This window comes from Thunnus albacares, chromosome 19 (assembly GCF_914725855.1).
Source record: "Thunnus albacares chromosome 19, fThuAlb1.1, whole genome shotgun sequence".
Taxonomy (NCBI): Eukaryota; Metazoa; Chordata; class Actinopteri; order Scombriformes; family Scombridae; genus Thunnus; species Thunnus albacares.
The window spans coordinates 21,254,057-21,279,612 of record NC_058124.1 but is presented as its reverse complement, the minus strand read 5'-3'; the positions used below and the strand labels follow the sequence as shown (position 1 = coordinate 21,279,612).

The following is a 25,556-nucleotide window of genomic DNA, read 5'->3' as shown; positions in this document are numbered from 1 at the left end:
AACATGTTGGTTATAAGAGTGGAAAGAACTGCATGACTTAGTGACATTTATAGATGTACCTCTAGTTGTTTATCACAGATGTCACTTATGTCGAGACTTTCAGTTAAACTACTAATAGAGCCAACATGTGTGTCAGTGTTTGTGTGACACGCACGCCCAGCCGATGACAGAGATGAACCTCTGTCCGTGTTTAGACAGGCTTGTCTCAGAGTCTAGCAGTAAGGCTAATGGCCGGGTTTTTGCTTTTTCAGGTGGAACCACAGACAGTCGCTGAGGTCAGACAGAGACGGCGGCCTCCTGCGCTCACTGCTGCTTCCTGTCCTGCTTCTTCTGTCTCAGCAGAGCTTAATATTATCAATACATCTCTTCATAATCTGATTTAAATTCAGTTGGATATTAGCCTCACAGTGTGGCTGTCTTCTCACATGATATAAGTTTATCTGTACAATCAAGGAGTAACTATTGTAACTATTATTTTTAGCTTTTTTTGTCTTTTAATGATTCGATAATGATAATGGTAAATCAACCCTCTAAAGATTTCTAGAATAACAAAGTTGTTTTCATGGATTTCAGTGGAGAATAGTTCATCTGGATGTTGTTCTGTATTTGCTGTGTACCATTTTACAGCAAAAAGGTTTTGATAAACTGACTGTACACTACCTGCCCAAAACAAAAAGAAGACAGTTAACTTATCAACCAGCTGGTGAACATAGTGAAAGCTATAATGAAAGATGTTTGGAGATCAAAACAGAGCAAAAAGAAGAGTGAATATTGGACTTATATATTCACCAAGTGGTCAGAAACACTGACTCTAAATAAACTCTAATGCTGCTCTGTGTTTGCTGGAGGTATAAATAAGCAACTGTTGGCCAACACATTCACCATATCATATTTATAACATGCTTGTCTACATTGCTTCCGCTTCAAGACGTGTGAACATGCACTAAGTTTGTTTCCTTTTCTGTACATGTATGAAAATAGACCCATTTAAATATATTATTGGTCTTCAAAAATGCACATTCATTGACCACTATGACCTATAGCTATTATAGTAGAGCTATGGTTTGGCATATTCAAATATATTGGATCAACATGAAATATTGGATATTAATAACTTTTTCCAATGCTGGTTTGGGAATTAGTAGGACTTAAACATATAAGACCCCCCGCGTCTTTCAGGAGGATTAAACCAGCCAATGATGACAGACACATGCATTCACACTTTGTCATTTTCTGTCTCCGCTATCAGTCTGACCACATCCCTCTCTCTCTCTCTCTCTTTCTTTCTCTTTCTTTTTCTCTGTCTGACTCTTCTCTCCCACACACACACACACACACACACACACACACACACACACAAACACACATCAGGGAGCTGAGATAATCCTCTCAGAGCAGCCGCTGTGATGACACAAGCCCGTGGGTGGTCTTAATGGTCAACAAGCTCTCTGTCTCCACCCAAGGAAACGAGAAGTGATGTGAATCAACAGACCGCTGCTCTGTTTGTCTCTTCTTCCTTTTTCTTCCCACCACCAGGCTGACTAATAATTAAAGGGGACATATTATGCTTTCCCTTACTTTCAGTCATATAATGTTACAATGTTGTATATTCATGTGTTAAAAGTGACCAAAGTGTCAAATACTGAGGTATGTATTTACAACAGTTTTTTCAACTTTCAGCCCGAACTGACAACGGCTCGTGACGGATTTCTTTATATGGTCGTCTGCTCCACACACAGCGCGCAAGTTCACTGCTCCGCTCTGCTAACATTATGGCATTTTTCCATTTCTTTTGGGGGGTAGTAGCGCTGAGCCACGGCTCGAGTCGAGCTGGCAGCGTTTTCCCATTACACAGCATGGCAAAGTAAAATAAGTAGTTTACGCGTTGGAGGTCGTGCTGGTCGTCTGCAGATCTTCATCAAACATCATCATCACTGTGGCTGTTTCTGCTTGTACTGTTCTTCCCTGCATTATTATCTAACTGATCCACTGAACAAATAGCTCCAAATTTCTCCATATCTTGTTGTGTTGACCAGATTTTCTCTGCTAATTTTTTTTTATTTTATTTAATTTATTTACAGGACAGTGTTCAGTATTAAGCATAAATGATTCACTAATTTCCTGCAAATTCTTCACAGTAAAAGTCTCCAGTTATTTAGTCATTTAAAAGCTTTTAATATGAAGCAGTAAAGCAGGAAATGTTGGGTTTTCATCGGTGGTAACTTAACACGACTCTGATATGGCTGTTCCTCAGCAGGCTTCCTGAAAGCTGGCCAATCAGAACAGGGTGAGCTCATCGGGACGGGGGCCTTAAAGAGACAGGAGCTAAAACTGCCTGTTAAGAGACAGAGGTTGAACTGCATAAAGGGCCAGTATAAGTGAGTTGGTAAGGAGCGTTTTGAACTGTGAATCATGCAAAGCTACTCTAGTGGAGTTCCAGAATAAAAATATAGAGCTGGAAATGAGCATAATAGGTCCCCTTTAATTATTCTTGCTGCTAAATACCAGGTGTGTTAGATCATGCCAGTATTTAAAGAGAGCTTTTTGTTGGATGAACCACAACACAGATGGAAATAACACAGACATGAGCCTCTCAATAATCATTTTTCTCTTCCTGACGTTTCTGACACTCCTCCAACACTGAATATTTCCATCAATTACCCCACAGGGCTCACTGGTTTCCATGCACATCCTGCTCCATGTTAAATCCCCAATGACTAAACCTAGACCTACTAAATCTAGTGAAGTACTGGCTAGTCTTCTGTCAAATGATAAACTGCACATATGTAATGTCTGCTGGAGTAAGTGGCAGTCTGTGAGTGCTGAACCAAAGGCTGGATGATGAGGTAACACATGTCTGCATAGTTATAGGAAGGGAGAATCAACCATAGAAACAGTGTGCAGTTGTGAAGTGATGATACAAAACTGTCCAACTCAGTGGATGAGTTGGTAAACTTGGTGCGTTTTTCTGTTTGGTTTGGTTTATTTTCACACAGAGAAAAATCCAAGCGAACCAAAATGCGTCACAGCCAGCCACGTGAGAACGTTCACACCGCTCATTGGTCAGATATGTGTCTGGGGCGGGACCAAGAACATAAACACAGGAAGATGGTCCTGAAGAAGCTCCTTCTGCCAAATATAAAAAAAAACACAACATATTTCCTTGCGCTAGTCCAGGTCGGACACGGTCGGATCTCGATTCACTTGTAGTTGGGTCGGATCCTTTGTTTAAATCTGTCCAGGGACCTTTGTTGCTCCATCCATCTAAACCTGTCATTTCTCTACTATCACTACCTAACACTCCCTTTCTTTTGAACACTTAGGCTACCATATTGTAGAAATAGTTACAGCATGTAACTCCCTCTAGATCCACAAATTGCTGTTTTTACATAACTGTTCATGTATGATTTTAAAAAATAAGGTACACCATGTTAATAAGTAAGCTTCAGAGATGCAGGTAAGTGGCTCTTGCTTCCAATCATTATGCTAAGCTGGGCTAATTATCTCCTGGATCCAGCTCCATACTTGAGGTCAGTTTATGATCTGAACTAGTTTGTATGATGTAGTTTTCCAAAGTTATTCGACCATCTCACAAGCAGTTCTGACGGAGTATTCTGGCCCCTTAAACATACAGACATGAGAGTGGTATCAATCTTATCTAACTTAGGAAGTAAACAAATTAAGTCCCCCCCCAGCTATTATTTTAAAAGAAGATACTGGTATATTCCCATCTTAAATATGTTGTTTGCACTTTTACAGGATTTGTAGCTTTAAGTAAACGTAACAAAACACCAAAAAACTGTTTATTCAATCAGCTTGTTAAAAAGTTGACCTTTGATTCGAGAACTCATAAAGGAAAAGGGCAGCTAGTGCATCAAGAAACAGTTCCATCAATCTCTTACGACTTTACCCTGCTGAACTTCTCAGTGGGACACATCAGAAACCAGAATTTAAACTTCATTTGGGTGCACGACCTGGAAAAACAAAAACCTCATGAGTAAACAAGCTTAGCACTCCAGTCATCATCAACATGGTTGTGCCAGATTTTACATCTGAGTGACATCGGAGCAAGGGTTAGGTGTGTAGTATCCAGCTTTCAGACTGGTGCTTGTTCACAAGTATTGACTGAACTGTCCTGAGGCACAGACAGAACGTATGTAATGTGTTTTTTCGTAACAGGACACATTCCCTTAAAACAAAAACTCTCCCCATGCAACGCTGTCAGCTCACGTTTGCTTTACAGTCCCTCGGCAGCTCTGAGAACATGTTGTGCTGTCGGTCTGTCTGCGGACGAATCCCCGGGGACTGTCCGGAAGCCGAGCTGTCTGTGAGATAGGTGTTGAGTGCAGAGGTCAGGGGTCAGGGAGCCTGCGGGGTTCGGGGGTAAGCGTGATTTTTAAAGCAGGGTTAGTTGCATGCTTCAACTTAAACTGCGTACCTATGCTGCCTCTCACACACCACTGATTCAGTCATGCTAACCTGCAGACGGCTGGACAGCAACAGGTAAACATGTTTGAAGTCGTGTAGTGTCATTCAAGAGTAATTTAACACATTTTTTAATATTTGTATATATATCCCTTTGAGACTGGGTGCAACATTTGCGTGCCTCTCCCTTTATAGCTGGAAGCAACGTGAGCGCATTTTCCTGTCATCGTTTTCAAGACACATGACTGATGAAATGCATTGTGATTCACTGAAATATATGTGGGGAACGCAAAATGCATTATGGGATGCAATTTTGTTTGTTTGTTTGTTTCAGCACTCTTAGCCCGTCTTAGCCTCAGGTTTTAGGAGGTTGTTTTCAAACAACGCCTTAGGTTTTAGAATATATTTTTTAGAGGGAACCTGAGGTCATAATGGGTTAAAGGGGACACATTTCCAGGTCTATATTTTTATTCTGGGGCTCTTTTTTACGGTTCAAAAAACTCCATATTTATACTGATACTGGCCAACTTCCTGCCACTCTGGGGGCTACGTCAACGAACCGTGAAACAACCTACAGCAGTAGGATTTCACCACTTTTTCTTTAACTTTACCCAAAACATCAACTTCTCAAATACATACTGTGTGTACATGTTTGTGGACACTGCAAACAGCCCATGGAACAACCTTAGCAAAGTTTTGGAACTTTGACCATGTTTAACATAGATATCCGACATCATAACAGTATAAAAATGACAGAAAACCAGAAAAGGCATTATATGTCCCCTTTAAGAGCACCTCTCTTTCTGTTTTCCTGCAGTTTGAAGCCAGAGGTGTAAATAGGAATCTAGTTATTGCGTGTCATGAGGCCTAATAGCTTTAATTCTCCCTATGTTTCATTATTACATCAGTCATTAGTCATTGGACTCACCACCTGAACAACCACCTTTTTGTCTTTTGGCTACATGAGTCAACATCTCATTAACTGCACAGTGGCATATGTCATGCTTATTCATTGTGACCCCACTACTATCCCTAAGGACATTTTTTTTAACAAGGTGTGGGAATACCTGATACCTCTTGTGCTTTAAGTGTTTAACTCTCAGGTTACACTCTTCACTGGGGGTGAGGCTCTTGCATTTTGTTCCCTGTTTTCCCACAGAACCTCAGAGCAGAGAGGCTTTGGTACGTTCTGTCCTGCACGAAACACTGGAAACCGGACACCACCTCACTCCTCAATTCAGGCTGAAGGGATCGGAGCACGCAGGGAGATCATTTTTCAGCTCCCACGTCAGACGCGGGAGTTTACCTGAAAGGGCTACGCCAGGTTCAGGCTTGTCAGCTCTGTACTGTAGGTGCTGCCGGAGGAGCTGCAGCTTTAGGAGCTCAGGTGGTTTAATCCATGACCTTTACCAACCTGTCTTTTCCTCGCAGGCCTCACTTTTTGGAAGCGTGAGAGGTAATCCTGCTAATTAAAGCAGAGATCCAATAGATACGTGCAGTGAATATTGTATTTATCAACGTGCTAAATTCTGGTATGATAATTAACTCTAAACCGATACTGGATTTTTGAAGCAAATGTCAACATACTGTATGTATTTGACCGTGAAAACATCTGCTATACTGTATGTGCCAACATTGAATTTTTTCGCTCAACAGAAAATGTTTTTGGCAATGATCTGTTAAATTTGGTCATTATAGTCACAGCAGATATGATATAATAGCTCTTTAGTATGGTAAATTAATTTTTTTTTTTTTTGCACATTAAATTTTCCCAGAAATGACAGTTTTTTAAGTCAAAAAATGTGAATAAACACAAATACAACCAAAGATATTTGGTCTCTTTACCAGCTTTCTCTAGAGCTTTCAACTGCAGTGATGGATGAGAGGATGGAACTTCAGTTCGGTTGTCATGGAGATAGTTCAACTGTCATCACATGACCTACAAGTAACAACTGAGCAATCTCCATCTCCTGAGGAGGATTGTGAGATGTGTTTGAAAGCTCCAGAAAAAGCTTTCAACAGTTTTTAAGTGACTACTATTTGGTCACAAATTAACATTCACACTCAATAAAAACTGAATCAAACTTGATTAAAGCTAAATAAGAGTCATAAATTTAAAAAATAACTCATAACACTAACAAGCATATACCTGTGATAAGCCAGTAATTGTTAAAAATGTAGGTCACCAGTTCGTCACACCATCCTTTATTGTTGAAGAGCTGAAAAAGTGAGGAGCTTTTGTTCCAAATTACGTGCTGAAAGTCAATTTTGAGTTATAAGTAGTGATCGGCAATCCTTTGTACTCTCTGCAGACTGATTATGGCTTCATCATGCTACACTTAAGAGTATTTATCGTCTTTATTTCTCCTTCGGCTGTTTTTCCTTTTGCTCTTTCTCTCCCTGCTGTGCTCCAGCTTGTTTCTAGATGCCATTGTTTTCCTCTCTTGGTTTGCACTCCATATACTGTATGTATATTTCCCATCTGCTATGGGTTAGCAAAAAGCTTACTTTCCCCCCTGTTTATGTAGTAATTTGTTTACTGACAGTCGAAAGCAGTAAGTCGTTTTTAACTGCTTGTGCTGATCGTCTGCTTCACATTGTTTCGTGTTAATTGCTTGCATTGTACACATTTTCCATGTTGCTTGCCTCACCCCCTCTCTAGCTTTTTATCCTCCGTGCAGCTGCTTCATCTTGTTGCCTGTTTTCTTCTGTTCTGATGTTTCATGTTGTTTCACTTCTGTCTTGTGTAATGTTATATGATTACAGCTTTAACTGCTTGATTATCTGCTTAACATTGTTTAGTATTCATTGCTTGCATTCTCATACTTTGCATGTCTCCTACTTCACTCTCTACAGCTGTTTCATGTTTTTGCCTGTTTTTTTCTCTGTTTTAATTGTTCATACTGTTTGTTTTATTGTTGTTTTAATGGATAATCTAACATCTGGCCAAGGGACAACAGCTAAATATTAGCATGTGAATAAATAAATAAATGAAAGCTTCAAAATACTGTGTAACCATCAAGTAATTCATAAAAAATAAAAAAAATCAAATCATACTGAATAGGATCTCTTTCGTTCTTAAATAAAGTAATGTGGAGACCACTAAGTACAACAAAAGCCAGTTAACATGGACTCAAGTGGATGGATTTCTTGTTTGACACACAGCTGGCCTTCATCTCAGTTCAGCTGAGTTCAGCTCAGCCCGTCACGGCTCAACAGGTGTTTTTACCATCAGACATTTCAGCCTCAAAACGAGCACTGCGCTGAGTCCCTCACAGTCAACCTCAGCTTAGTTGAACAGGATTGCGGCTCATATAACTTAACAGAGAGAAACCGCAACAGAAATATTTTTTTTCACCTGAGACAAGCTCAGTTCTTCTGCAAGACATGTGTTTGTGCTAAGAAGGTCTTTGTTTAATAGTTAAACCTACATTCAGTGATGTAGCACCAGCTGAACCAAACTTACCTGCCGTCACTGTTGTTTAAATTAGACAGCAATAGCAACTCTGAAAATATTATGGGTTGTTTGTTTTATATTTGAATAGTCATTTTTGATGATCAGAACTGGGGCTAATAATTTAAACCATCTTTTTATTTCCCACCACATCAATGCTGACGTTGCATTTTGGGGGATTTACAACCTCTGCTTTGCTGTTTGTTCAGTCAAGTGGGACCTAATGAGGCCCTCTGGCACAACACCAGAAGTCTGGTTCTTGATATAAAGTAGGAATCTTATGTTTCAGCACAATGGGGATGTTTTATTTTCCAGTGGAGCTGCAGACTCACAGGGCCTGCGTATGTGGGGTTTTTTTGGGGTTTTTTTTTTTGAATGTGTGAGTGTGTGCTTATACTTACATTAACAGGTGTTAGAAACGGTAACACCAGATGCCAGCACAGAAACAAGACGTGTTGAGGAAACGGATTTCTGGAAGTGAATTTTTAACACCACTGTGCCAGACTCATCCTGTGACTGGCTGCTTTGCTATGTAGAGTGAGTTACTGTCACAGATCAGAGAGTGTATTTTCAGAGAAAGGCTCAATAGACACTGTCTCTATTGTGGAGTCAACCTATTGCTTAACCCGTTAACACCCACTCCCCTTTGAGGCATAGTTTAGCTATGCATGGCTCTACGGTCCACCATTTTCATCCAGACTGAAATATCTCAACTATTTGATGAACTGCCACGAAATTTGGTACAGATATCCATGACGCACAGAGGATGAATACTACTGACTTTGGTGATCCCCTTACTTTTCTTCTTGTGCAATCATGACGTTCACTTTTGTGGTTTTAAAATAGATGTCTCAATAGCTATAATATTGGATGCACTGCCATAAAATATGGTACGGGCATCCATGTCCCCCTCAGGATGAATTTTAATAACTAACAATCCCATTAGCCTCATTCTGTTTATTGCTTATTAGCAAATGTTAGTATGCTGATGTTAGTTTTTAGCTCAAGGCACCACTGCGTTGTACATGGATTATTTTTACAACAGGGTCAGGGTTAGATATCTTACTTTTTTTCACTCTCCTGCCATAGTGCTGACTATATAACTCTTCCTTGAATCAGCTATCAACCAGCATTTTTTGTAGCTTCTGATAGACTAAAACCAAAGCTAATCTTAATCATAATTAGTAAATCAGCTCATCTTGACGATGACTTGAAAGTTAAGCAGCACAGTAAGTATGCAGTTAAATCTGTTGGATATTATACCTACAAATCAAAAACTCAGAGGCCTCAATTAAGCAGCAGGGCACTGCACCATAATTCCTTCCTCCTACAAAAACAATGATACCACACACTCCCACCACCAGGCATAAAGCCATGCCATGGATTACTATCAGAAGCTACTGGTTTCCAGCATGAACTCACGCTGGATGAACATAAGGATTCTTGGTTTCCCTCTTTAAGCGCTGCTTGCTCCTGCTAATGGGCTGCTGAGAGGGCAGAGGAGTACATGGGAAACAAGCTTGTTAATTCATCTTATTGCGCTAATTCTATGGGCTTTTCTTATGTGACAAAGAGGTCAAACACAAAACCAACTGCTTATTCTTCGGTTTTGTTCTGCAGTAAAACCAACCAGTAAATGAAGCACATTCCTGTGTATAGACATTAAAGCTCAGATGATGGCCAGGAAAGCAGTATTGTACTGCGGCCTTTGTGTTTAGATTTGAATTAAGAAACTTTAACCAACCTATTAACTTTTCACTAAACCCGCCATTTAAAGAGTTTGGAAAGTGTCTTTTTTTAGTCTTTCAAAAAACCAAAGTACAAGAGCAAAACTGTGAATAACTGATTAAACAGTCTGTTCGTGTGCTCTGTGAAGGCTCATTAGTGCTCAACATTAAATACGTATTCTGTCTGTACTCTGTGTTCATTTCGTCTGTATTTGTGCACGTTTTCTGAGAGCAAGCTGCAAACGTGAGCATGTTTGGCTACTAAGTTTTTAATAAAAGCCCGTTCACAACTAGCATATCCACGGTGTAGTATTTCCCCACTGTGTGGAGGCCAGTTCTGGATGCTGAGTTTAGGCTAACATTAGCAGCAGTTTACACTCCAGCTAGTACCTTAAAACTGCAACTGAAACAAGCATAAAAGCTAATAAGCCAAAAGATTGTGTTAGAAGAAAAAATAACAGTATGATTTTGCATTTTTCCTAAGCATAGGAGTGATTGGAGTCAGCTGGAAACATTCGAGCACAACATTAGCTTAAATAGCTAGCTAGCTATATGGCTGTTTAATCCACCAGCAACAGTCTTTTCAGCTGGCAAAACTGAGAATTGCTGACAAGAAATGAGACGCCAGCTTTTGTCTGCCTCTGTATACAATCCAGGATCCAGTGTTTCAAAAATTACTAAGAATTTTGAGTGATTAATATGCCACCTTTTTCAGGGTAAACTATATGTGCTGTACTTTCCACCTTTAAGTACAATTTAACTGTTTTGCACACAAATTAATGTCAATAAATTAACATTTTAATGAAAACAAGTGTCTGGTTTCTCATTCTCAAACTCTAAACTGATATATTTGTGACATTAATGGCTGACACACTAACAAAACACTTTTTTTTCTCCTCTTTATCAAATCTAAAGGCTAAGGTCATTTAAGGATCTGGATAATCAAACTTCTGTAGCTGGACAGAAACTGTACACCCGCAGTTTACACTGAAACAAACTCTTGGTGTTTCCTAAATAACATGGAGAGGCGCCACAGGTAAGTCCGAAACAGACAGCTGCTCTTCTGCATGCGTGTGACCTTGAAATGGGGCTTTAGTCCATAACAGAGAGATGATTTCTCACCATTATCCAGAGGAAGGACTCTGATGTAACACTATGTTGCATCATCAAACAATTTAGCCAGATTGGATGAACTGTTTTGGTCAGTGTTCAAATCACCTGTATGTTGCTTCAGCATGAAGGCGTCAGCCTTCAGTTTGTTGACAGTGAAAACGTTTTTGTTAACCTCAGCTGTCCCCCGGGTGCTCTTCACGTTGTCTGGGACGGCGACTGTGCATCAGACATACAGGGTCAGTGACCTCAGCTGTAAGCCTGAGGCTGAAGGGGTTTCCCAGTATATACACAATGGTTCACACACACATATCTACAGGCCATGTGTCCAGAATAAATCCAATTAATTGCCATTACTGCGAGTCAGAGTGAAACTCCACCTGCATTCTCCCAATAAATCTGGTTCATTTATTTTTAAGTTTGAGCCTCTATATACTGCACCCTTCCAGTGACGCTGATATTCAAATACAATCAGTCATAATTGAGTTAAACTTTGACACATGAATTTCAATTAAGGAAGCTAATGTAGCTATTAGCTGTGCTGCACCATTCACTTACATATTTAACCCTCTGTGAGAGTAATTGCTTCATAAAAGAGCAAACTGAACAATGTCCCTTTGATGATACAGTAAAGCTAAAGAGCTTGCTTGCTAGCTAGCACAGAGAACTTTTTTACTCTCTTCAATAAGTTCATATTAAATGAAATGACATAATGACTGATTCATTGATTAGTCAACTGAAATTTAATCAGCAACTATTTTTATAATCAATTTTTAGGTCATTTTTGAGCAAAAATGCAAAACATTCCTTACTACAACCATCTCAAATGTGATGATTTGTTGCATTTGTCTGTTTTACATTGTAAACTTATGATTATCACAAGAATAAACAGATAGGTCTGATGATATTTGATGCTTTTCCTTTTGTCAACAAATCCAATGACAAGACCAAAACCACAAGTTTTCCGAAGTGGAGCTGAAATGACTAGTTAATCGTAAATCGAAAATTAATCGTCAACAATTGTGATAATCAATTACTCATTTCAACATTTCCTGGGTCCGGCTTCTAAAATGTGATGATTTTCTGCTTTTTCTTTGTTTTGTGTGACAATAAAATAATTATCTTTGGGTTTTATACTGTTTCTCAGACAAAAAAAGACATTTGATGATGTCATCTTGGGCTCCAGCAACTTTTTGATGGGTGTTTTTCTACATTCTGACATTTTATAGAACAGATTATCAGCAGATCAACCGATAATGACAATAACACTTAGCTGCAGCCCTAATATTTACCAACCACAATAATAAAAAACCAATTCCAAAGCCAGAGCCAGAGTGTATGAGCAAGTCATTTCATCACAATAACCATAAAGCCTTCATTTGGTTCCTCTGTTATCGTCTCATGTCATTGTGCTCAAGTTGCATTGTTGTATCAGCGCACTTCATTATGTTTCACACTGGTTGCTGTCAGTCAACTGCTACCCACACAAAGGAAAGAGAATCACTGCCAGAATGTGGGGTGAAATTTTGGGTGTCTTTGTTTGTTGCTGAAGTTAATTTCAAGCTTGGTTTCACACTGTAAAATTTGCACTTTAAAAAATGATGACAAACTAAAGTTATTACGTATGGTAACAGATTGTGAGAACTGTAAACTGAATGTAGACAGGAGTAAATAGTCGATAAGTGAAGAACAGAAAATTTTCTGACATCCTGACAGCTCAGTAAAACAAAGCTGCATCTGTTCTTCTGTTCTGCAGAGACGGATGTGAGAACAGCAGGGGAGCAGGTATGAATCCTCGCAGGCCTCCACACACTCAGCTCTGCTCCCTCCTGTTAAAGCTCTGACCAATATTTCATTGATTTTTCCCATTTCCATGACAAGATAGAGAATAGATTTCAAAGACATCATATCCTCGGAGCTCTAACCCAAATGTAGCAGCAGTGGAAAAGGCTTGAGGTTGTCGTGCCGGTGGGACTGAAGTCTGGCTGGGCTTTGCCGAGAGGGGCTCGTCTGGTTGGGAAACAGCTGCCATGACCCACTTCTCTGCTTGTGTAGCTTGTCTCTTGGATTTGATGTGATGAAATGGGCTGAGCAGACATAAAACAAAAGGTGGTTTTATCTTTGTGATGTCGTGAACTAAAAGTGGCTGTATACAAAGGGCATCTTTGTCTCGTAAAACAATAGAAATGTGCTCTTGCTGCCTTTTTGTGTCATTTTCTGATTTGCATGCATGAAAGAAGAAAACATGAATTCAAGTGACCAAAAACTCCAACAACAGCTGCAGTGAAAGAAAAGTTAGAGAAGTGAAACCCACATTTGTAGTAATGTAAATAGTAAAAAAATCCAGCCCTTGTTCACATCATTTCTCAACAGGATGTCAAGTTGTTCAGTCCATATGTTTAAACAAAGATGGCAATCTAACATCATTTATTTACACCTGTTTATTCCATATTTCTGTTTTTTTTTTTCACAGCTTTTGACAAACAGCAGTTCCCATAAACCCTAGACCAGGGGTTTTGTAACTTAAGGCCCACTTCTGATTGTTAAAAAATTTCCGAGGACCACCTTCCAAAATAAATGAAAAAATTAATGTAACGTGACAAAAAAAACCTGGGCTGTAAATATGTGTGATGCCACTATCAGCTGCAATGACCAAAATAAATATTCTGCTTACCCTCAGTGAGACACTTGGTCTTGATTCTGGGAAATAATGAGATCAAGTCGTGGTGAGATGGATGAGAGGCTGACACGCAGAGTAGCTTTCCAAGTTGCTTTCAGTTTGTTCTTTGTCTTTGATTTTGTGACAGTCACAATGGAAACCCCTGACTCACATAAATAGGTGGTGGTGAAAAACAACAGAAATTTGACAGAGAGGGATATTGACTGGCAGCCAAGTATCCAGAATGAAGCAAGGTCAACTTGTGTGAGCTGAAGCTTCAGGCTGCTGTCTGCTAGTAGTTCATCAGTTCATTTCACAACACAGTGGATACAGACATGCTTCTGAGGCAGGATCCACAGAGAAAGCTAGCTAGCTAACAGTGGCAAAACACGTTTGTCTCTACCTAATGATGTGTACTGATCGGATATTCAAATGTAACTGGTCACTGAAATTATGCATTTTTTTATTTATGTGAATTCTTGAGCACATTTAGATATAAAAATAAGGGCTGAGGCTGGTTGAGAATGGCTGCACTAGACCATCACAGATGAACGGCTGGACAGATGTGTGTCTGTGGGTGAGTCGAGGTCAGTTCAGACATGTCTGTAATAACAGCAGGACAGAGAGGAATGAACTTCTGTTACGATAACAGAAGTACCAAAACCGGACATGGTTTACAAATGTAGCTGGTTTATAAACTGGCTAAATTAGTATCTTATCTTTTTCTTTCCGTTTTGGCCTTCAGTCTAGACTAAAATGTTTTTCTCCCCTGAAAACTCAGCTTTTCCAAAACAGAAAATGGAGTTTTGTAGAAATGCTGTGATATCAGTGACATAACAGATAGTGACAGATAGCATTACATTGTTTTTGAATGGCGTTTCACTGGAAGAGGACGAAGATTAAACACAACGACAATAACAACAATGGTGGACGGCTTCATGTGAGTGTTATTCTCCTAATTGTCTACTTTGATAGCTTGTTTAGAGTTAAATGTAGCCATCTACCACCTTCCTCTTTCTGTCACTGACTTGCTCATCTGTCGCCTGCACATGTAAGAGAATAATTATGTTTTGGCATTTTAATGCAGATGGAAGTATTTGCAGAAACGAGCTGAAACTCCAAGTTAAGTTTCCATGGGAGCTGTTGATTTTTGTGTGCTAACAAACTAATTGTTGTTTAACTACTAAGTCACACATGTTTCATTTCTGATAGCAAGTACTGTAGCGGGACTGATTTGTCTTAGAAAATAGAAAGTAAACTCCAGGAACATGCTTCGGTTTTTCAGAAAGATGAAAGAAATGCTGAATGAGAGTTTTCACTGAGTTAAAGAGGGCTCAGAGGCTGGAGGCTGGCTGCCATAGTAATAGACACACACTTTCAATTAAATTCCTTACTGGATCAAGGATTTTCTGTGACCCCTGTTCCTGGAAGTGAAGATCCTGGATTTCCCTGAGGTTCAGTTCAAAAGCCTCTGCTATAGCCTCAAACAAGTTAAAACCAGTAGCATTAGAGGAGAGTTCACCCCTTGCTGCTCTAAGTCCACTTACATATTTGATGAGGTTGACTGAACGTCTGTGGTTTGATATCACAAGATTCAGGAATGACTAATGAGCGCTACGCTGGTATGTGTGTGTCAAATACATTTTCATAAAAGCTTTCAAAAAATGAGAAAGCTTCAAATAGCAAAATAAAGGATTTGTTATATTTTTCTCATTGTGAACAAACCTCATTAAAAGACCAAAACATAAAATGAAATGATCCTTCTAACAGCCTGTGTAGCTGAAGCCTCATATACAGGTAGAGTAGCTTATTCCTCAGTACTACAGAGCTCAATTATTGTCCAGAACTACTAAAAACAAATCAGTCAGTCTCACATATACAGTCGTACTGCCATTAAAACTCAGAGCACCAAATGTGTTGTGATCCAGAGCAGAAAATAATAAATGTATGAATGAGAATCGTTTGCTACAGCGTCTGGCCGTTTTAATTATTTAGCCTTTTTTTCTCATGAAACTACAGTAGATGTTTGTAGCCATATTTATATCTTTAGTGGGAACAAATGGGCTTTAGGTAGGAGGGTTGATTTTGGTCAGTCTTAACGTTTTATATATATATACATATATATATATATATATATATATATATATATATATATATGTATGTATATATATATATATATATATATATATATATATATATATATATAAACACCACCAGTCATGTGATATTTTTGACCAACACAGACGCTTTAGGTAGGAGGGTTGATTTTGGTCAGTCTTAACGTTTTATATATATATATATATATATATATATATATATGTATATATATATATATATATATATATATATATAAACACCACCAGTCATGTGATATTTTTGACCAACACAGACAAGGACTCAGTATGTGAGAAATTTTAAAGTTCGACACTAGTTGTGTTGAAAACAGCTGAAATTTTCCCATTTCAATGAACACCATCCTTTGGAGGGTTTGTTATATGGCAGAGCAACAAACAATTTAAGCTGTGTGCCAGAGTCATGAGTCTGAACGTTCATCACTCAATGGATCACAAGAGAAGAGAAGAAAACCTTTGTTTGACGTTGTCGTCATTCCCTTGACGTCCACAACAACGCAGATTTGTTCTTTAGATTGTGGAGATTCTAATATTCCTACACAAACAGCAAACATCATCCAAACAGCACTTTGTGTTTTCTGCAAACGTTCTCTCTTTTACCTTAAGAATTTCTTTGAATTTCTTCAGCCATTGACGTGGAGCTCGGTTATAAAGGAGCTCAAGTTGCTCCTGTGTTTATTCACTGGAGATGAACTACAGCAAACAAACAAGGAGAGTGAAAGGTTAACCCTGTTGTTTAGAGTCAACTACATCCTGTACAGTATAATCCCTAAACAGAGGTCTTTTGTTGTGTTGGACTGAGCTAACTGCAGGGCGTGGTCGTATTGCTGTACCATACCTCGACAGAGCTGTCAGCATGAAATACGGCCGTCCTCACCTCACAACAAAAACCAAGAGAAAGAGGAGAAGGGAGCACCAAAACCAGTTTTGAATGCAGAGATGAGAGAGAAAGTTAAAATAAAGACTTTACCACATGAATTATGGTTCGGACAAAAAAAGGCCTGCGGTCAACAAACTTAAATCATGTTCATGGCTCTGAACTAAATCAGGTCATTTTTATAATGGGAATGTTGTATCCCAAATGACAGACAAATCCACCCGCGGTGTGACAGCGATATACAGTAAACGCCCCTGTAGGCTGAAAACAGGCGAGGGCAGGGGAGAGAGTGGCAGTGATATGTGAGAGAATGGCTCACCAGACTTGTTATTATAACAGGACGTGGCCATTTGTGGCTCCCCTCGGCACACCTCCAGTTTCAGAATTGCATAATATGAGAATAGGAAATTCTCCTGATAAACTTTCTATTGTTCCAATGTGCCAAGCAGACCAACAAAACAAACATAACATGGGCTTGTCCAGCGGCTAGTCCAAACAACAACGCCTGCTTCATGAGATGGATGTGAAGGCAAGGTGCAGTGTGTCACCAGTAATTCATTGCATAATCACAAGTGTATCTCTTTGTGTAACTGTTTGCACATTTAAAACATCATGGTCAAAAAAATAAAACCTCCAAAGAACAAAGCTGACATTTTGACTTGTCACAGCAGGAAAAAACAGCCATTGTTAATGTTATTAGTTCCACCTGTGCCTTTCCTGCTATGACACGTCAAAATGTCAGCTATGAAAAAAGGTGAATAGCCTGAACAACGCTATGCTCCATTTGTGGGTGGGAAGGAAGCCAACAGTGTCCTTCGTAATACAAAAAAGAAATTGCAAATACAATCAAAAACATCAAAAGACGGGGAAAAAAACAACAAAGAAAGACAGACGGGATTCATGCAGTACATACGGGGGTTAAACGTGTCATTAAACAGGACTTTTGCTATTAAACATCTGCTGTAAAGGTGGATTTTATTTTCTTGTCATGAATTTTGAGGCTGTTTCTCTTGACATTAAAACCGTTTTATACTGTTCAAGTCAAATTTGACCCCTTTTTACATCCGCGAGCTGTAAAAACACCTTAAACACCCTTCACCTTTTCCTAAAGTGACCCAGAATATCAACTTTTTATTTTTGTGCAGCTGATACACATTTTTATACCTAGAGAGTCTTCAAAAATTCTTAACATTTAATAAAATTAATTGAAATCATTATGGTTGTTCTCCTGTTTTATGTAACATCGGACCATAATATAATGTAATTGTGAATGTTATTCTCCATGGATAAACCTAAAAACCTAAAGAATACACTCTCCCTGCTCTCTGAAAGCTTAATTAAGGATTAATCATCCATTCATTTATGGCTGATGAGGTAATTATGAATGAAAAATAGATTTGTTATGAAGGGACACTGTGAGGCATCAGAATATTGACATTAAAGGTTAAATCATTCTACTGTTTTAGTTTGTTTTTGTTGTTTTCTTTCTTTCTTTCGGCTGAAGCAGCTGCAGTTTGGGATCAAATTATTTTTACTTCAAAAACTCAGATGTGCTAATTGTCAGACGGCAATGCCATCAACTGACATTTGACCTTAAAACACCCACTTGTTTGCAAGTGAATGTACTTCTCTTGTGAAGTCAAGTCAATATTATTTACTGTGTAAGTTACAATCTGTAACTTGGTGATAGAAAGACTGAGGTTATGAGTCCAGGCCCTCCAACACACCCCAAAATAAGGTCTCTTTATTTTTATTTTTATCATTATTTAGATTTTTGGATGCTTCATAACTGTTAAATTATATTTTGTGTACATTTTCATTCGCTACATGAAGGTCTTAACTCTCCTAGAAAGGAGCCAGGAATACAAATATGGTGTTTGTTTAATTCATTTTTTGGCTTAAAAATAGTCAAGTGGCCCAGCCAGGTTTGCCTTGGACCAGCCCCTAGTTATGCTGCTATAGGCCTAGACTGCCGAGGGACTTCCCATAATGCACTGAGCTCCTCTCTCCTCCTCTCTCTCTCCATCTGGACACATTCATGCACCATTAATGCATGTTACTAACTTGGCTTCTTCCCCGGAGTTTCTGTGCTTTCTCGTCTCACAGGTTCCTATGGATCAGGGTCGTGGACCGCCTGGTTATGGATCATGAGCTTCATGGTTGTGGACCCTTGTGCTGCCATGATCCTGCTTGATGCCCACGCCTGCTGTTATTATTATTAGTCATATTTCTATTATTGCTATTGTTCTTATTGTTGTTATTATGCTTCTCTGTGTTTCATTCTCCCCCTCCCTTCTTCTTTCTCTTGCAACCCAACCAGTCAAGGCAGATGGCCGCCCACCTAGAGCCCGGTTCTGCTTGAGGTTTCTTCCCGTCAAAGGGGAGTTTTTCCTTGCAGCTGTCGCCAAGTGCTTGCTCATGGGGGAATGTTGGGCCTCTGTAAAATCAAGAGTACGGTCTGGACCTGCTCTATGTGAAAAGTGCCCTGAGGTAAAAAAAAAAGAAGTAAACATATTTACCTTTTTTCATGTTTTATCAAGTTTGTAATTGTACAATTTAAACCCCAGATTGTTAACAGCCCCAAAGTCCCAGAAAATAAAAGTACAGGGGACATGATTGTGTCTCCTGGTAGCTATGGCAACATACAGTATAACATCCTGTATACTTGGATCCTAAAGTCATATCAAACTTTAACTGGGTAAAATATATTAATTATATTAAAATATATATAGTAGTACTATCATACAGAGTGGAGTAGAATTACACAGTTATTGTGATTGAATTAAAGACCTTTTTCATATGTTTACATATATGATAAAATACAGTACATTTATTAATAAAACATAATATTCAGCCGACTGTGCTTGACTGTAGAGAGGTAGCAGAAGAATTCATTGGCACACTAAAAATCAGTTTATTACAGTATTAGAAAGCTACTGTATAGTCTCTAGATAGAAATGATCATACAATCAAATAAACTACGGTAAATATAGATTGCCGCCTTTTAAATCAAAACATCTAACAGTCCTCTGGAGATTTCATTAGCGTGCCCGCAGGACTCTTCTCCCTCACAAACAAACATCTTTCTCCTTCCTCACAGCCGTACCGTGGCTCTCCTCTGGCCTCCACACGGTTTGTGTGTTTATAACAAGATGAAATGAGGTCTGAGTAAGTGGGTGAAGTGGGATGCGGGCAGAGTTCAGCAGCAGTGAAGAAGCATCAGCGAAAGCCCCAGGGGAGCTTCAAGCAGGCAGGCAGGTTATATCAGGTCAGGAGCGGAGCTGGATACCCTGCAGCGGCCGTACGTTCGAGTTGGTATCCTGCCCTGTTTTCATTCCAGTCGTCCGCTCAGGGACCAGCTCCGGTGGAATTGCTTTAGCCCCAGGTAGCTAAATAGGGAAATCTGCACTGCTGTTCAGTGCAATAACCTCACCAACAGTGGTAGAAACCAGAAGTGTATGGCTCTGACACAAAAGGTTAGCAGTTTGCATTCTTCTTTATGTCATTTTTATGCAGGATTTAGCTTTTCTCGTTAAAAAAAACTATACAATGTGTATATTCATTGTAGTTCAGCTGAAAAAGGCTTTGGAAAAAAGATGTTGACCAAATAGCTCACGATATACATTTCCAAACACTGTAATTCATGCAAGAATAACACTACAAAGCACCATTTCCCAGGATCACAACACATCTCATCTCTGACTCAAGTTCCAGTTGTTTCGTCCGTGACTTGGAATATGAAATGATTTACAGTGAGGCACATTTTTCACCCACATTAAAACTCAGAGCTGCTCCCCCGAGCCAGAGGAATACAAATATAAACATCACTTAAAGTTCCTGCGCCCAGATGAACTCAATAGCAAAAACAAATGGCTGGTTAAGTCAGGCAGCGAGCCTTGTGCACATTCTTCCACCAATGGCTTTTTCGTCTGCTGAGAAGGTTTTGTCTCTTCTACAGCATCTGTTACTTGGAAATTTGAAGACAGCATCAATCTGAGGTGGTAAAAGTTTCTGGAAATGTTCCTGTCGTGTGAGGGTACAGAAACCTGGCGGGCATTAGTTTTGTAAGTGGGGAATTTAGAGTATCATAGGGAAAAGAAATTAGAAAAATGTGGTTGTGGTATCTCATAAAAGCCCTTTTTTATTTTGGTAATGTTCAAAAATGCACAAAGAATAAATAAAAATAGGCAACTCTGAATCATTTTGGAAACATTCGGGCTCGTGCATGAACTTGTGCATAGTGTCGGCGGTAAATCATGTCTCTGTCATAATCCTTCAACAGGCATTAAATCACAATCTGAAGCAACAGCTTTACTGAGCCGCAGGAAGCAACAACAAATCAGAAAGCGAATCAAATCACAAACACCTGACCATTACTAATGAAAACACTGATTTCTGCGGCTCAGAAGGCAGAGCGGGTCGTCCACTAAACGCAGAGTGGGCAGTTCAGTTCCCCAGCTCCCCCTGTCCATGTGTCGAAGAGTCCTTAAGCAAGACACTGAACCCTAAGTCGCTTCCCTAGGAGCCCAGTACAGCTGCCCACTGCTCCCAGTGTATAGGACGGGTCAAATGCAGAGGACACATTTCATTTCAATGTATCTAAATGCTGAGAAATGACAATAAAGGCTAAAGGCTGTAAATGAGACACACGATGTATCTCAAAATATCCACAAAAAACAATAGTTACTGGATCCGATATAAGAAATAAGGACAATTATCAAAAAGAGAGGTTCAAATAGAAAAAGAAGGGGAGGAATCATTCAGCAATCAAATTTATAAAAAAATCAGCGAGTCAACATTTCAGAATAGGATTTTCACTTTATAGAAGGACTGTAATAGGAGTTCATTTATTTGTGTGTGTGTATATATATATATGTATTGTTTATATATCCACACCCAATTAGTTGATGATTTGATGAAAGACATCCTCTGCTGATAACCGTCCCTCAGATTGGCTATTGCTGCCTGTCTGGTTGCCTATTTAAGCCTCTAAACCTTTAGAGGCTTAAATAGACGACTTGGTTTGCAAGTTGTGCTGATGGTTCCCTTTTGCCCTTTCTTTGTCATGTTTTTTCAATGTCCAATGTTTCATATAACATTCAAAAGCCTACTGATTTATCCACCGAATGTCTGTTGTTGTTTAAGCTTTGTACGAGCGGATTTGAGGTTTTGTGTTATGAGTCTGTTGAAACTGTTCCCAGTTTAAGTTTTGTATTGTGTATATGCATGGTTTATTTGTTGTTATATGTGGACAAAAAGAAGCATAATGTGTTTATATTACAAGTGACTGGTACAAGGTTTCTTCTCAAAAAAAAAACATTTGAGCAAATTATTCAAAAAATGCATCATCGTAAAGCTAAAAGCAGAGCTGTTCTCCTTAGCTCATAAAAGTTGATGTTTTGGAGATACATTGGTATCAGAGGACACTGACTGTATTAAATCAATTGATCTTTTCTGCAATGAGGAACTTTTATTTTTAGTTCTGTGTCTAAATCCTACATATTTGTACTGTAAAGCTCAACTGCAACCTGATGCCAGTTTTTTATAGTCAGAAACACAAACTGTTCCACTTTCCTGTTTTTTTTTCTTTTCTTCATTTTTCAACCAAATTAACTATATGAAAAAGTAAAAAGCTCCAAACTTCATGCTAAAAATATTTTGTGGAGCAGCCACATTGCTCAACTCTGCAAAAACTATACATATTCAATCTGAAGGCTCGTGTACAACTACTGTATGTGTGGCTGTTTCACTCAGATTGACTCTGACTGCATGGGGGGACATGGCATTGAGATGAAACCACTCCGGATGGCCGAGAGCAGAAACTGGATCGAACTGCTGACCACAAGTTGGCTGTGTTTGTGCATATGTGTGTGTGTGTGTGTGGTTCAGAAAGAGAGGAACAAAAACAGGACTTTCAGGTGATGGGAGCCATATTGGAAGTCCTCTACTCTTGTGCAACAGTGACTTGAGAGCAGCCGATTGACTTTCTAAATATAAAACGCAGCCGTCTTGAGAAGAATAGGAAAGACCTGTTTTGTATCTGTGTAGTTGTTGACGCTGAGATTTCCTCACTGGAACATCAGATTGATTATTGTGTTCTAACAATCACTGCCTTGTTGTAAACATCTGTTTTGAATGCTAGCTAATGTGCTCATGGCCTGCAGTTGTGTGTTTTCATGGTAGTCACTTGCGCAGAAAACCGAGGCTTCCACCGAAAACAGGATGAGGTCAGAAAGGGAACACATATGAAATATCTTCCCTCAATAAAACTGAAGAGAAGGATATCCATTCCCTTGTAGTCACATTTTAACATTAACAACATAGCCAGCATGTGTGTGTGTTTGCTAACAAAGCGAGTTTAAAGGTTAGCGCAAGACTTCAAATGTCTTAACACATTTTTTGTCACAGACGGTTGTCATGTTGACGTGGATGTACACAACCTACTGATTACAAGGTTGTTCCAGTTTAGAAGTGATTGCAATATTCACTGAAACCATGTGTGTTTTGGGCAATGTGTGTGTTCTTTTCCTGTTTTTTTACTCTTTATCTCTCGTCTTAGATTGATATCCAAGGTGCTCGAACTACAAACGCATCTTGTTTTTGTCTACGCAAAACTCAGTGTTTGAAAACTGTTGCAGCAGCCGGGTTAGCTCATGAGAAGTTCAACACACTGAACCACTAAAACTCGATGACCCTTCCTGTTGGGTACAAGGACAGATTCTGCGCTGACTCTGAGGTTTTTGTGTCAGATCGCAAAAATGTGTCTGGTCCGGGCAAATCACGGCAAAAGTTCTGCAATATTTACAAGGCTACACTGTTTAATGTCTTTATTTGAGAGCGGACAGCAGAGATTTCCCTGGCCAGACTTAAAATGGGAACACTGCAATTACATGGTCATTGTCTTAAAACTGGAGGCCACCAGGATGTTAGCCTGGTATATATACGCTTTATAGCAGTGATTCCTAACCAGGGTTAGGTGGTACATGGAAAGATTGTGGAGTAGCTGAGCTAATTTGAAAAAAAATAGACACCTGAACACAGTGTTGAGATTGAGAGTTCATGAAAACCAATTAGCAAGCAAGCAAAGAAATAAACAATTTGCTAAAGTAATTGTTGGAGTGTCTGGCTCCTACCATTAGTGGTACAAATGCAAACTTGATCAAAAAAAAAAAAAAAAGACAGTTCAACTGCATGAAAAAAAATATTGTAAAAATAGTATAATTAATATCCACTATGTAAAATAACACCCAGTTTAAAATAAATTTAAATGAAACACATTTGGAACATATACTGTACATGATATCATTTATTTATGGCTTACAGGCACAAAAACAAAAATCCAAGGGATAACACGTTAAAGTGAAAACACATATTTCCAACATGGTCCAAAGATGTTAAAAGACAAAGAAAACATAAAGAAACACAAGACAGTCAACATAAAAACTAAGCAATACAACCATAAAATCCAAAAACACATCACCACAGTTTAAGAAATAAAAAAATACCATATGACGGGTGGTGTTGATGAAGGGGTACTTGAGTACTTCAATTTCAATTTCACTTTTCATAGTTTTCTTTTTATGGCTTTGTTGCTCAACAGATAGCGTGACCTTCTGGGTGGTTCCAGACATACTATCAAAGCCTTTAGTCCTACAGCTGGTTGATGTAATCTGTTTGTTTCCATTTCACGTTGAAGAAACATTGCATCGTTAATACCAGAAATGTCCCTCATTTCACTGTGTCTCATCATGTCTCCTCCACCCACCCCGCCAACACCAAATCCATATGTAAGCCAAAAACTCGCTTTGCTTTTCAGCCGCAGATCCTGGGCAGAGCTCCTTGTCCTGACAACAGCAACCAGAAAGCAATCAGAGCAGTCAGACCCCGTTCTCAGCAGCCACAATTAGATTTGTAGCGTTACGCTCCAGACTTGGTGTTGAGCAATCCGCCAGCCCAGACTACACCCTGCTATGAGTTCATTAAGAAACTACCCACACTACACCCATTCATCTCAGTCAGCAGGGTATGCAGGAAACCAGAACCCCATTTTCAGTGCACCGCCAGCCATACCAGAGACACACACACACACACAAAGACCCCATCACGGATGGCTTACATTGTATCATTGACTTTCCTTCCTGTATATTCAGATATTTGCTCAAGCCCTTTGGTATGATCGTGCTTTGTTCCGATTGTGTTTTGATAGGATTATGTTAAGAAAGCTTTTGCATGCAGGTATGGCCACAGGGAAGCAAAACCATAGTGAACATGAGAAGTGCTGGCTAAATAAAGCAGGAAGGAGAAAAGGTTAATGTGTACAGTGCAGTCAGAAGAAGCTTAAAGTAGGTCAGTTGGCCGAGAGCCGTTTGCAACAAAATGGTGAGTAACAGTACTGCAGGAGGAGGCAAAGGTCAGGAATCCCTCTTTAAATTGTGTTTATTTTCTCTGTGTTTCTGTGCATATTTAAGCATGTGTGTGCTTGGGTGCACTCTGGAGGGCCGTATTTTGAAAGCCAGAGGCACTGGCGGTCCTCAACGTCCACCAACATGTTGGGAGGGGGTTCGGAGAGGGGGGAGGGTTTGTTGCTGCGTTTAGATCCTTCACTTCCCAGAATTCCCACCCGCATCGCCTCTGCCCGCAGAGCACAAAAGGATGGATGGATCCTCTCCATAAATAACCACCAGAGCAAAGCCAAAACCACTATGTTTTTCTCTCCATGCTTTGTTTCAAAGCCCCGGACAGCTCGCCCCAGAAAGTAGCTGTCCAAATGTGCTGGATCCATCACACGGCCAGATAAACGTTTGGCACACATTTAAATAAAGGAAGAAATACAAATATGGAATTCAGCGAATAGAATGGATATGATCAGATTAGACTTGTCTGCAAATAAGATTATAAACACAGAATAAAGTCAGAACATGTTTATATAATGTATCATGGGGTGATATTTGTGCTGAAACCATTGTTGATTAGTCCATAAAAATTAATAATTGTCAATAAAGAATTTTGATAATAGATTAATCATCTTTAGGTCATTTATCAAGTAAACATTTGCTGTTTCCATCTTCAGAGGTGTGAGGATTTTTTGATTAAGATAATAATGAATAATAAAGAACGTCATTCATCCTGAAGGAGTTTTCGGTGCCAAAGATGCTTAGTATACATAGTAAAA

General features: G+C 39.3%; 2 long non-coding RNA genes across 2 annotated transcripts; both read left to right on the top strand.

Annotated features, from left to right (window-relative positions):
- The first annotated feature begins 10,528 nt into the window (after positions 1 to 10,528).
- On the top strand, positions 10,529 to 12,689 carry LOC122969925. Its single transcript, XR_006399118.1, has 3 exons — positions 10,529 to 10,642; positions 12,473 to 12,501; positions 12,598 to 12,689. It is a non-coding gene; the product is annotated as an uncharacterized LOC122969925 (long non-coding RNA).
- Positions 12,690 to 18,757: 6,068 nt separating this feature from the next.
- On the top strand, positions 18,758 to 22,666 carry LOC122970481. Its single transcript, XR_006399213.1, has 2 exons — positions 18,758 to 18,874; positions 22,139 to 22,666. It is a non-coding gene; the product is annotated as an uncharacterized LOC122970481 (long non-coding RNA).
- Positions 22,667 to 25,556: the final 2,890 nt, after the last annotated feature.